The sequence below is a fragment of the Mastigoproctus giganteus genome, chromosome 13 (genome assembly GCF_048544385.1).
Source record: "Mastigoproctus giganteus isolate SK-2022 chromosome 13, ASM4854438v1, whole genome shotgun sequence".
Lineage (NCBI taxonomy): Eukaryota > Metazoa > Arthropoda > Arachnida > Uropygi > Thelyphonidae > Mastigoproctus > Mastigoproctus giganteus.
Window position 1 is genome coordinate 121260321 of NC_143587.1, and position 13127 is coordinate 121273447.

The following is a 13127-nucleotide window of genomic DNA, read 5'->3' on the forward strand; positions in this document are numbered from 1 at the left end:
AGTGAAACTCAAAACAAATAATTCTCATAAGAGGGCGCCCTTATATCCTACTAAACAGTTTCGTTGTTCACAGGTCTTATTTGCAAGAGAACTGGGACCTACGCAAGAAAATGAATCTGTCTCTGAGGGGATTTTAAAAACCGTAATTTATAAGAAGATAAGGAGTGCTCGTTACTTGAACACAACAGCATTTCTCTTGCGCTGTATTCAGAAGACACAGGTCATTTAACATGTGTGGTTATCACTGAATACATCGCTGTAGTAATAATCATGAATTGTGTGCGTGGATGTTGACAAGATTCTCACTTCCCCGATAAAAACTCGGCTGAATGCGACACATTTGGATAACAGGTAAGATTAATAGACGCGGAACGAGGACAAACCTTCATACATCGACCTCGGGAAGTTGATTACCTCAAAGAAAAGTTACGCTCACTGTTCAACAAAAGAAACAGGAACTGTGTATTTCAGAGATAACGAACCTGGTATCTCCGCGATGGTGTCTCGCAGCATTTTATTTGAAAGAGGTAGTCGAGGAAAGAAAGAAGGCGCCTCCCTGTGTTTGGGTTCATCTAGGCGGATTTCCTTGATGATATATATTTTTTTATCTCGAGCCTCGGCCACACTAAACAACATCGCATTTGTCTGATGTGTTTTCTTGCAGAAAGAAAGAGACCAAATCCAATAACGGCACTTTTTATCAACTTTCTGAAGAAAAAGTATCTTGCGTAAGAGAAAGGAAAAGTGCCTCTCTGAGGTTATACTTCATTTTCTTCTTGACCACCTGCAGATAATGAAATTTTATTTTCTGTTATTTATTTCACGTATAGATGCCTGCTTTGGGGGAAATGTCAAAGAGAGAAGAAACTTTGTCAATAAGAATTCCAATAAAATTTTTGGAATTCACTGCTTTTCGCTAATTTCGATTAATGCTTACAAGTATGGACTTCTAAACACAATGCTGATCCGGCCCTATGTTATGCTATAAATATTCCATACACTATTTCTGCCTACGGTTGCTTTATGAATAATTGGTCACCTTTAGTATTCGAACTGCAAAGTGGTAACCGATACTGGAGGCTCTGAACAGCTCTGAACCACTTCATTTACAATATATTTGTATTTATTCGAATTCCCTAAAAACGAATGTCTTGCACTTTTATCTGTTAGGTGGTTAGATTTTTAATACGATTTTCAGTTCAGAATTGTTTTTAAAAGTAACTTCAAGCTATCCAAGCATTGTTTTTCATTAATAAAATAATTGATTAACGATAATAATAGTCCTTTATTTAAAACAAGTTAATGTACGCAGTGCGTTACATTTCAACCGTGTTCGATTCTTTTCTTAAATTAAATTAATCTTTTCTTTTTCTGTGATTAACTAAAGTGAAAAATAAATATAGTTACTTCTTATTAATTACTAAGAATATAACTTTATAGGACACTTCATAAAACTCTAGTTTTATCTTCTCGAAACTTAGCCGCCTAGCTTAATTACAACTGTATAATATTTATTACTCTCCTCCCATATACTTTTAAGTCCCTTTTCTCTCTGTGTATATGTATCTGTTTACGAGTCTTGCATAATGATACGCGTCAAGCGTGCACGGACTGTCTAAAGCTGACAATACTTGCATTAAAACTACATTTAATCTATGAATTATTTTTTACGTACAAATTGTATAAAAAAAATAAATAAAATAATTGCCGTTAATCTGTTTGTCAGATTTTAATGAAATATGGAGTGCTCGATTTTAAAAGTGCCAAATATGAAATTTCATGAAATTCTGTCCATTAATTCGAGTTGTTACTTGCGCGCGGACGGACAGACATGGTGAAGAAGACAATAGGGGTATATTCATATATATAATACGAACGTGCCTAAAAGTAGAAAGATTAAGATAAATTTGCTCATTTATTAGCAGATGAATAAATCAAAAATGTTTAATTCGTTAGTCAGAAATGTTTTTCACTGTTGATGATCAGGCAAGTCCATTTTCTATAAAAATTGTTGCAGTGCGCACTTTTTTTTTAAATTTTTTTAGCGGGTCATTTCATTTCTTCTGCAAATGCGTCTACGTTGCTTCGACTTTAATAGTACCGTTAGGTATTTTAGCGGCTTATGTTCGTCTCCAGAGAGGTTACTCAAGCCTGATGTAGGTTTTCTTCGTTATCGATGCCTTTTTTTTTTGCTTTGCTAAAGAAAAAATAAGTTCTAAATTACGGCTAAGCCATGCTGTGCGCTGTTATTTCGTACAGAAACCTTTCATCGTGCCATCTTGCCGACACTGTAAAAGCACCAAATATGCTGCCTGTTGGTAGTTTTTTTAAATTTATTTTTGGAGACTGTTATACTTGGAAGATGAAGGGAAAAAATGCTCTTGCTCTTTCAACTCTACCGATGGACTGCATTCAGATTTAAAGAAGAAACTCATTACTGTAATGCGATGGAGGAATACTTCGTTGCGCGTGATCTCACCGAATGAAATACTCCCAAAGAGAGGTGAATTATGTTTGCTTTACAAGCTGGTAATTTATTCCGTTTGAGTCGAGCCGGTAATGTATTTAAATGTTCGTCTAAGAGCAGTGAGGGAGCTACGCTTTTGTGGAAAGGACAAGGAATTCGTCTATTCTAATTCCCGTTAAGAGGAGGCAAGAAAATGGAAAGTGAAGCACCTTCCTTATCGCCCTTTCCTTGTCTTACTTCAGGTCCTGAGAGGATGAAGCAGATTCCAGCGTTATAAGATTTCCAACTAAAGAAACTGTTTATTATGCAGAAATAAGCACTTGTTTTTGGCGTGGGTGGAACTGAATAGGAATGAAGATGTGGAAAGAGTTACTGTACATGGCGCTTTTTCCCTGACGGATTTTTATTCTTGATTATGACCCTCAATCTGTTTTTCCTAACATTTCTGTAGCCTTTTAATTTCCGTTGTGAGTTGCCGGTTTGGATAAAAAGTTCATATTTACGGTAGCTTCAGCCAAATATTATAGCACACTACAATTATTTCATTATTCAGTTTGTGCTTGCCAAAATAAAAGGTATGGAGTTCCATTCTTGTCGATGACTAGAGTTAGGCGTTTACTAGGATTTTTGAGTCAGTCGTCTTGGGTTAAGATTACTGGGCTATTTCGCATATGGAAATATGCGATTACAGGAAGGTACAATATAATGAATTTGTGCACAGGGAAAGACTTCACGGTCTTATGGAGGACTGTGACAGAAGGTAGGTATTACAGCTCGAGATTATGACAATTGTCCATCCGCAGCTGAAGGTGCTGAAGCCAGATGCATAGCGGCAAGCATTGAATGGCTCAGTCCACACAGTTATGATGGCGAGTCAGCTGGGGAAATTGCGGGGAGAAACCCATGACTCTGTAAGCTGCGTTGGTGGAAAATCGATGGAGGTCGGCATCGAGTCCTTGGATTCTGTCAAGCATCTGATTTGGTAGTAAGCGATCCGATAAAGTAAGTCTGTTGGAATGTAGACATATAATGTATATTATCCTCTACATCAGTTTAGCTCTGCCTTGGTACACTGTGATGATTACAGAACTCTGTTAAAGGCCAGAAATATGTGTAGTGTTATGTTTTCTGTTGTTTAGTTGTTTTGTGGTGATCAGCGTGTGTTGTTTAGCTGTTTCTGGCCACTTTGCCACCAGGAAAGCGATCACCTGGAAAGCCTGCCCATTGCCCATCTACACCACTAAGAGGTAGGTCACAATTAAGCACGCAACGTAGTGGGCCTCATGCACTGAGATCATTGTCCGCTCTAAAGGGCGAAATTCCCCAGACACTGGAGGAAGTGCTGTACTAGTGGTTTCCAGTGGGCACCACTGGAAACCACTATTACAGCACTACCTCTAGTGGCTGCGGTTTGGGCCACTGAAATAACAGTAGGCACCGAGAAAAAAATAAAATAAAATAGTAATAATAAAAAAATTAAAATAACATAAATAAATTAGTAATAATAAATAAATAAATAAATTAAAATAACATAAAAAATAAAATAAGCCTGTTTCCTTATAGGAAGTCAAAACACTGCAGGCATCCCATAAGTGATTTCCTACGACGAAAAGTGGAAGAAGCACAGTTTTTAAAGGCAATAAAATTAGGCTTTTTTAAAAGAAACACTGATTCCTGATTTTGTAAGATTATCCTGGTGATAGAAAAAAGGATTTGCGAAAATCATCATAAATAGAATGTGCTCAGACGTCTCGACCTCATCACAGAAACAAAGATCGGAATCAGAGAGAATAAATTGAGCCAATTTCGCATTTATAGAGCCATGTCCATAAGAAGGAAACAAGAATGTAGATTTGGTGAAAACCATTTCAGTGTACTTTGGTTGACAAAATTAACATCACTGATAAAAGATTTAGCGACTTGACCCTTGGGAGAATCAGCCCAACGTTGCTTCCTCTTTGACATATGGATATTGAAGACCATGATTTTTTTTATTCTTTCGGATCGTTAGATTGATCAATTTGAATGCTGTCAAAGTCAAGAGGAATATTCTTTTTAATGAAATAGTAAAATTCTGAAAAACTAAGAATAAGTGAAGGAGACATGGAACCAGACAATGCTTGTAAGGCGGGAATCGAAACAGTTCTACAAGTTTTCGATAAAAGTAAAAGAAAACTGCGTTGTATTATGCATATTTTACTCATGAAAGTGGAAAGCCTGTTCCGAGTAAACCAGGCTTCAACTGCAATGGGCAGAATGATAGCCTTGTAGAGAGTGGTTAATGTTTTTTGACTAAGCTACCCCTAGTCATTCCCCCCACTCATCGCGTAAAAAGGATAACCGAGGATAGAACGTCAGGCGGTTATCTATAACTAATCCAAAATATTTGGTTTTAGTGACATAACGAATACTGCAACCATTACGTTTAATTAAGGGAGGTCTGTTAGCGGATAAACAATCTCTAAATACCATCATAGAAGTTTTGTGTATTGAAATTTTTAGTTTATTAGCTTTAGCCCATTCTGATAAGTACTGTAGGATGTTATTAGCTAGAATGATGCCTAGATATTAGCTTTCTATCTGGCCCTGGAGTTATCATAGCAGAAAAGGGCAAGATCATCCGCATATGTCATTAATTCATCCTAGTTCTGGAATAGTTAATAACAGTGAAAATTGCGCCTTGATTAATTTTACTATCCCTTCTCAGAGCCTTTAGACCTCAGTCAGGTTCCTTGTAATTTGCTTGTTTGCCACGCCATGTAATTCACATATCCGAAGTCTTTCCTGATGGGGTACCACCCTTTTGTAGATCCTACCAAGCAGGTCGTCCATCTTTTGACCCTTTCAAAAAAGATCGACGTCATTTTCTACGTATGATCTCCGTACTCTGACACTGTATTCCAATAGTCTTACAATTGCCTTATGCAGTTGGATTATACCCCTTCTTTAGAAGCAAATTATCAATAAATAATTGATAGCGAAGATACTATCGACCTTCTCCCTTCGTATCTCCGCTGCTCTGAAAGCTTCATGTCCGCCTGCACTGTAATTTCCGAATTCTTCTTCCCCCTACTGTTTAATTGAACTCTATCAAGTGTATAAGTTATTTTGAGGAATAACTTATACAATTGCTGCATTTTTCTACATTAAAACATAGCTGCCGCTCTTCTGACCATTATTGGTGCTTATCCAAGTCATCTTGAAAAATCGCTGCTTGGTACTGATCATTGAACACTCTCCCAATCTTCACATAACTTGCAGATTTTGACATCGTCCCCTTTATCCCTTCGTTGATGTAATTTAAGAAAATAAGAAACAACAATACCTCCAGAACCGCTCCTTAGGAGTCCCAAATTCTGATGTTAGTCCATTCTGAGGAGTAACCATTGATCACAACACTTTGTCTTCTTCTCTGCAGCCACCCTGTAATCGTTATAATTTTACCCATGATCATAACATGTTTCAGATTATACAGTAACCTCTGATGAGAGAGGTTATTGTAAAAGTCAAAATTTGAAAATTTCCTGCATCCAACTCATGAGTTGACTGTGTCAGAATAACTAATCAGGTTAGTTAAACATTATTTTCCGCTTAATGAAGCTATGTTATGTATCCTTCAGAATTCCATGATGCATCAAACTCTTTATAATTGCCTCCATGATATTTCCTACCACCTACTGATGTCAGGATGACTGGCCGTGATCTGTAGTTATCTACTTTGCTATTATAACCGCCTTTATGTATTGGCAATACATTGGCACTTTTCCAGTCCAAATGAATCTGTCCCCAGTTCAATGATACTCTCATAAGTAGCCTTAATGTTTTATTAAGGCTAATTATGAGAGTCATTAATCGTCGTCACACTCAAAATTACTAAGCATACATCAACTCTAGGGGCCCTTACTTGCTTTTAGTCTCGAAAGTTTTTTCCCAATAAACAAACTTTTTGTAATTTCAGTATCGCTAATTTCATACTGCCCAGACTCTTCTCACTATGAAGGATCTTTCATTTGTAAAGATCGGTACCTGTGCAGTTAACCAGCAATATCATCTAAGAGTTTTGCAAACCCCTTACGCACGGGTCCGATCTGATTCTTTTTCTTGTTTGTATTTACATATTTGAAAAACTCCTTGTCTCGGTTCGTTGCTCTCTTAGCCATTGATTTCTCGTAGTCAGCCTTTGCTAACCTAGCCTCTTCTGAGGTATTATTACAAATCAACTTGCAGCTGTAATTTTCTTCAGTAATTTTGAGCGCTCCATATCTTTTTCTGCTGTTTTAAACTGGCCAACTCTATATTCATTCATCTCTAAATCATCCTCGTGCTATGTTTTCTTAGTGGTGGTATATATTCATTCATGGCTTCTGTGACTGTGACTATTGTTTCACAGATATTCCATAATCTTAATTTGCCCTTTGCCCAGATGATAGGCCTAATTTAACATCTTCAACTGTTATAGTCTCCTTTGCTGAAATTAAAACGAGCAAAGGGGATTATGACAAAACGGCGCAATCACTTCCTGCTAATGGCTCCTACTGTGAACCTTATGATATCATCTGGTTTGTGGATGATGATCCCTGAATATTTTCTCTAAAATATGGACAAATGATCCAATTTATTTAAAAATTATTCCCCATATCGAGTTTCTCACCCACTTTCTCCAATCCATTAGAGACAAATTGAAATCACCCATAATAAGACATTCGCACTTGCCCCACCATTCCATTTGCATATAGAGGACCTCTTCATACGCCTTGCATTCATCTGACATTCAGCACACCCCATTCTCAAATTACGTCTACGTCGAACTACTCTTGCATCACACCACAAAATTCATGTTGGCACTCGTAAGTTCTGAATCTGGGAAAGCTGTTTTCTCGCTCAAACTGCTTTTGATAAGAAGCATGATGGAAAACACCCGAGTTCGAATCCCATCGATGAGGGGAGTAATTTTTATTGGTCTTCACAAAGTGACTGATTTGATCGGCGTCAGACGAAGGCAGCATAGTTTTCCCCCCTGAAAACTGGGAAGAAAAAGGGGTGAGCTCGGGTTTTTCGTCCAGCAAACAGAAAATCAACCTCCAAACACATGCAATTTACAGACAATATACACCGAGCAACAGCAACATGGCCTTAATTGCCGATGCTCCTAAAACTCTAACAATAATAATAAGCATGATCCTTCATCCCCACGCCTATCTTTCCTATCCGGAGACAATGCAATTATAGTTGAACCAATTCCCAGCGATCTTATTTTAGGACGTCGAAAAATATGCGCGCCAGGGCCCAGAATACCCAAATCCCGCATTGCCCGTTGTCATCCTTATTTCTTAGAATAAGGATGACAATATTTCTTAGCTCTTGTTAAACTTAACCGCATAAGTGATTTTTCTGAACTAGTGGCTTGTAAAACTAGAAATATGAAAGCCCTTTTATAAAGCCATAGTTTGGTAGATCTAGTCTGAGATTAGAGGTGAATTCTTGCAAATGTGACTGCTGAGTAAACCATTACGTTTAAAATTTCGGACAACTGGGACATTTATGCGTCCTGAGAAGAAACTTTGGGAGCAAGAAATTGATAAGTGGAAGATTTAGTCGCCATATCTTTAATAGATACCAGAAGTGCATGTTCAGACCACATACTTTTAACGCGAACAATGAAAATAAAGCTGAAAAAAATTTTAAAACCAAAAAACCCAAGAATGAGAATAAAGTTACACTGAGTGAAACGGAAGATAAAAATATTAAGCAACAGTTTACAATAGAAAAAAAAATGATTTTATGCAATCAAGTTGGGAAGAAACGCAACGCAAAGAATTGATCTCGAACGAAACAGTTCAACCAGTATATGAAAGAAAGGAGATAAAAAAGAAATTGTTGCAAAATAAAGTTGCAGGCAAAGAAATCAGAAATGCATACAAGAATAAAGATAAACAGATCAAGAAAAGTGCACGGAAAGACAGATGGGATTTCCTGTATGAGATGTGTAGACAGCAAGGAGAGGTTATGGTAGAGAGGATATAGGACTCTTTGACCTTCGAAGAATATTATCTGGAAGAAAGAATAACAGGGAGGGAAAACAAAGAGCAAAGTAGGAAAAATCGCGACAAAGGAAGAAAGAGATCCAAGATAGATGGATTGAACATTTCACAGAAATTTTCAACAATAATAAAAATTAATCAATGATATTATTGTCTGCTTCATTGAATGATAATTAGAGGGAGTAAACATAGCTACAGGATAAGAAAATCGGTACAATTATATGTTAGCCCAAAAGCATCACCACATGCAACGGCAAATGAATAACTGAAGAAATAAATCTGAAACATTTCGTTTAAGAATAAATGTAATAATATAAAGATAATGGAACTTATGAAACTGAAGAGAAAATTATTAAGCAACAGTTTAAAATAGAAATAAAAAAAATTATTTTATGCAATCAAGTTGACTGAAAAAAAAAATCAAAATAGTATAGTAATAATTCGAGAAGTAACAATTGAGGAGATCATTACCTATTTGGGACCAGTCGTTGGCAAACAGAGATACTACATATATGCAATAGAAATGAAATTAGGGACAGGTAATACATGAGGACGACAGAATACAGGTTTGTAAATATAAAATGAGTGATTAACGAATTGATAAAGTTGGAAGGGGAGAATGATGCCTTCAACAACGGACTATTCGGAGTCTTGAACAAGGAAGAAAAGCAGGGACGTTGCATGTTGTTTCACGTAAACGAACTGACCTGGTGGCGGCAGCAGACCGAACTGATGTCGTTTAGGAGGTGGTGGATTCTGAATGGTTTCTGCCCAGTCTCGAATTGAGGTGATAGTTTTTGATTTCTCCGTTCCCGATGATTTCCGTATCTGTTCATAGTAAGCTGGTCGACTAAGAGGTTGGAAGGGAGAGCTTGTTTGCCCCTACTGTCGGCGAAGGTAAGCTGAGCTTGACTTACTGGCTTGTCCTGAGTCTGTTTTGTATGCACAGGGAGTTTAGCGGGATGGAAGGCTAGTTATCCCTATGGATGTGAGTTTCCTTTTAAGTCTGTCTTGAATTCGCCGTGGCCTGTTAGTGTCTGTGGAGACAATCCTGGACATAGGGGGGGGGAAGTACCAGAGCGAGCAGTTATATGAAAGGACGTCTTCGATTCTGCTATCCATTTTTTGAATTTCTTCAAGCAGAGCCTCACATTTGCATCATATTATTGATGCAAATGGGAGGAACCTCTGCTAAAGTCGATGGTGGATAAATAAATGGAGGAGATTGTTACCTAATTCGTGTTAACTCAATAAATATTACTTTAAAAATACACAGTTCTTTCGTGATGACTTGGTATTTTAAAATTTCAAATTGCTTTCAGTATGGAAAAAAGAGTGATTAATAAGATAGCGAATTTCAAGGATATTTTTATTAAAATCGGCATGGGCTTATATTATTAAGACGGAAGTAGCATTATCTCTTAATTTTTGAATGAATCTGATAAGAATTTCATTTGTTCCTACACCTCCCTCCCGGATTACATTCGATAGGTCATCGTTAATAGAAAAATTCAGTGAGTGGGCGCACGATAAATTAAAAATACGGTTTCTGTTTCTGACTTATTAAAAAAAAAAAAAAAATAGAGTGCAGCCATTATCAACCCACTGCAGGATGGAAGCCTCCTCAACAATTCGTGCTGAGGAAATTAAAAATACGGTTTCTATTTCTGACTTATTTGTTATGTATGAACTCTGTACCTTCTTGAGATGACTCATATCTGTTATAACTTCCTTCGTATTTGTTGATACGCTTATATTATTTACGAACTTGTGGCATTACTCTTTATTTAGATTAAAGTTACACGCGTTTGACTGTTTCTCATTTCCTCCTGAAATCTTCATTCCCCCAAGACTCAACTCATCTTTATTCTGCCCCGCAGATACCAGTTAAAGTTGATGAAAAGGTCACGCAGAAAGATGTATTTTCTGAGTGTAGGAATAACGACCTTGTCAATGGGCTAGAAAATGTTCCGGTATATTTACATAACCATTTAGAGAGCCTGCTGTCTAGAGAGCACTTGGCAAACAAAAGGCGCCACATGGATCTTGTAATAAGGAAAATGTAATAGACCGCAACTACGCATTGAAGTTGATGGAATTTTGAATGGCTTGTCAGTTTGTTCGAAGTGCGGGCGTAAACTTTGTGGTTTAATGGTATGAATAAAAAAAAATATATAAGAAAAAGCTCTTTGCCTTAGAAAGTAATTTACATTTTTGATGCAATGCCAACTTCTTTACGATTATTTTGAGGGCAGAGAGAAAAAGAATAATAATGAACTAGAAAGTCTTTATCTCTTCCATATTACTGAATAGTTCGTTCCTTTACTGGTAGGAGAAGTTCATTATTGCTGAAGTTATCACGTTCAGCAATAACCTACTCATGAATTCTATTGCTCTTAGCAACGGTGCAAGTCTTTTTTTGAGATTTTGTGATACTGACCAGTACTTTTACCTTTATCGGATCTACCATCCGCGCCAGACACGAGTTCAACTTTTACACTCACTTTTGCATAAGTTTTACGTGGATATGCTTCCCCGATTAGATACAAATCCTTAGAGTTTAGATATCTGTCAGTCGGTGAATATTAAATAATTTTCACCATTTTATTTAATGCGGAATTAATAATGTAATTTGAGAATTTCGCCAAAACGCTATATTGAAGTTTTTAATATAATTCTCCTAATTTTTTCTCTTTTTGTAATCAATTAGGCCTACCTGTTTTGAGATGCGAAGTTTGAATCTAGATTCCAATCGCAGCAGTGAGTTGGGTAGGAACGTAGAGTTTTCATTTAAGTTTGAAAGAATAGTTATTGTGATAGAATTTTCTCTACTGCTTTCAGTTGACACTGATAGAAATTGTTTTTCCTACCATTTTATGATTTTGCAGATTTCACAGCCGAAATTCTCTGCTCTCCAAGTAGCTTTAAGCTTTTAATGAGCTCCAACATTTTTTTTTTTTTCCTATTTGTGTACTGGTGTTAGTAATACCTATCGTCCTTACTATGTTTGTTTGTCCGTCCGCATGTAATAACTGAAATCCCAGCGGACAGATTTTCATGAAATTTTATATTTATTTCTTTTAGAAATATTTGACGGACATCCCAAATTTCATTAAACTGGGAGAAATAGAAATCTGACAGTTATTATTTCTTTTTTTACTTTTTTTTGTTTAATTACAACTACAAGTGTATAATATTTGTATAATAAATATTATACACTTGTAATTGAACTAAACGGCGAAGTTTAAAGAAGCTAAAACTGTAGAGTTTTAATACGTGATCTATAAAGTTATTATCTTAATAATCTATTGATCCGAAGATAGCAATATTTACTTTTCACTTCAATCAATCACAAAAAAAAAAGAAAAATCGAATGCGCCTGAAATGTAACGCACTGCGTATATTACTTAACTTGTTAATTTTATTTTATAATGTAAAATGTAACTAATACACACTGCTTCCACATTTCATTAGGACCCGTGAAGAATGGTATATTTAATCGTATTTATCCAAATCCAGCCAATAACCAACCGTGTTCTTTGTAATAACGTTTGTAGGATACTACATTGGTGTGCAATACTTAAGGAAAAACACTATTTCTAAAGGTTACAACCACAAAATCTTTACTTAAGGTACTCTTTATTAATGAGAGTAGATTCAGTCTCAGCAGCGATTCTGGACTTCAGATAATCTGGCGAGAGGTTGGCACACGGTATCACCCCTCAAACATCACTGAAAGGGATCGATATGGTGGTCAAGGTGTTCTCGTCTGGGGAGGCGTTAGCTTGGATGGACGTGCACAACTCCAGATACTGGAAGGCGGTACTGTAACCGGTGTACGCTACTGTACTGAGGTAATCCTTTCCATGTGCGTCTGTTCCGAGGTGCCATTGGTCCCGAGTTCGTGTTCATGGATGATAACGCCACACCTCATCACACTGCAGCTGTTGATATGCTTTTAGAAAAAGTGTAAAGTGTATTCGTGTCAAACGGCACCAGGGGTTTCCCCCATCTCCGTGTAGTATACATTGTCATATGAAACAGAACACTGTTGAGGCGCCTTGTAACACGGGCGACCACTGCAGAGTAGTTTCTAATTTTTATTCTTAGTTGTTTGAGGTGAGGTTGGAAGGAGAGATTGTTGTCAAGGATGACACCTAGCTATTTCATTTGGGTGGTAAGCTTTATCGTTTTTCCTTTTATTTTAATTTGCGTAGGTCTTCTGATATTTAATGATCCTTTGAGAAGGATCGACGTTGTTTTTGTCGGTTCAATTTGTAGTAAGTTTTCCTTCCGCCCGTTGTTGTTGTAGGATCTCTAGGTCATGGTTTGCCTGTATCTGCAGTTGGGCCCTGGAGTCTGCGGCCTCCATCAGTGGAAGGTCATCTGAGAAGGCTTGACACTTTACTTCCCCCAAGTTGGTGTCAAGGACGTCGCCGAAGACTATATTCCAAAGCAGGGAGCCAAGAACGGACCCCCTGCGGGCATCCTCTATGGATATTTCTTGTTATTCTTTGGAAGGGCGCTATGACTTCAGGTATGCTTTGATAGTATTGTAAAGGTTTATGGGAGCATGCGCTTTGCGGAGTCTGCCAAGGACGCTCGGCCACCAGAGGGAG

At 37.2% G+C, this 13127-nt stretch overlaps 1 protein-coding gene across 1 annotated transcript in view; it reads left to right on the forward strand.

The window, feature by feature from the left end:
• LOC150076410 (uncharacterized) overlaps nt 1-13127 on the forward strand; it is a 147616-nt gene that overhangs the window by 42396 nt on the left and 92093 nt on the right. The window lies entirely within an intron of this gene.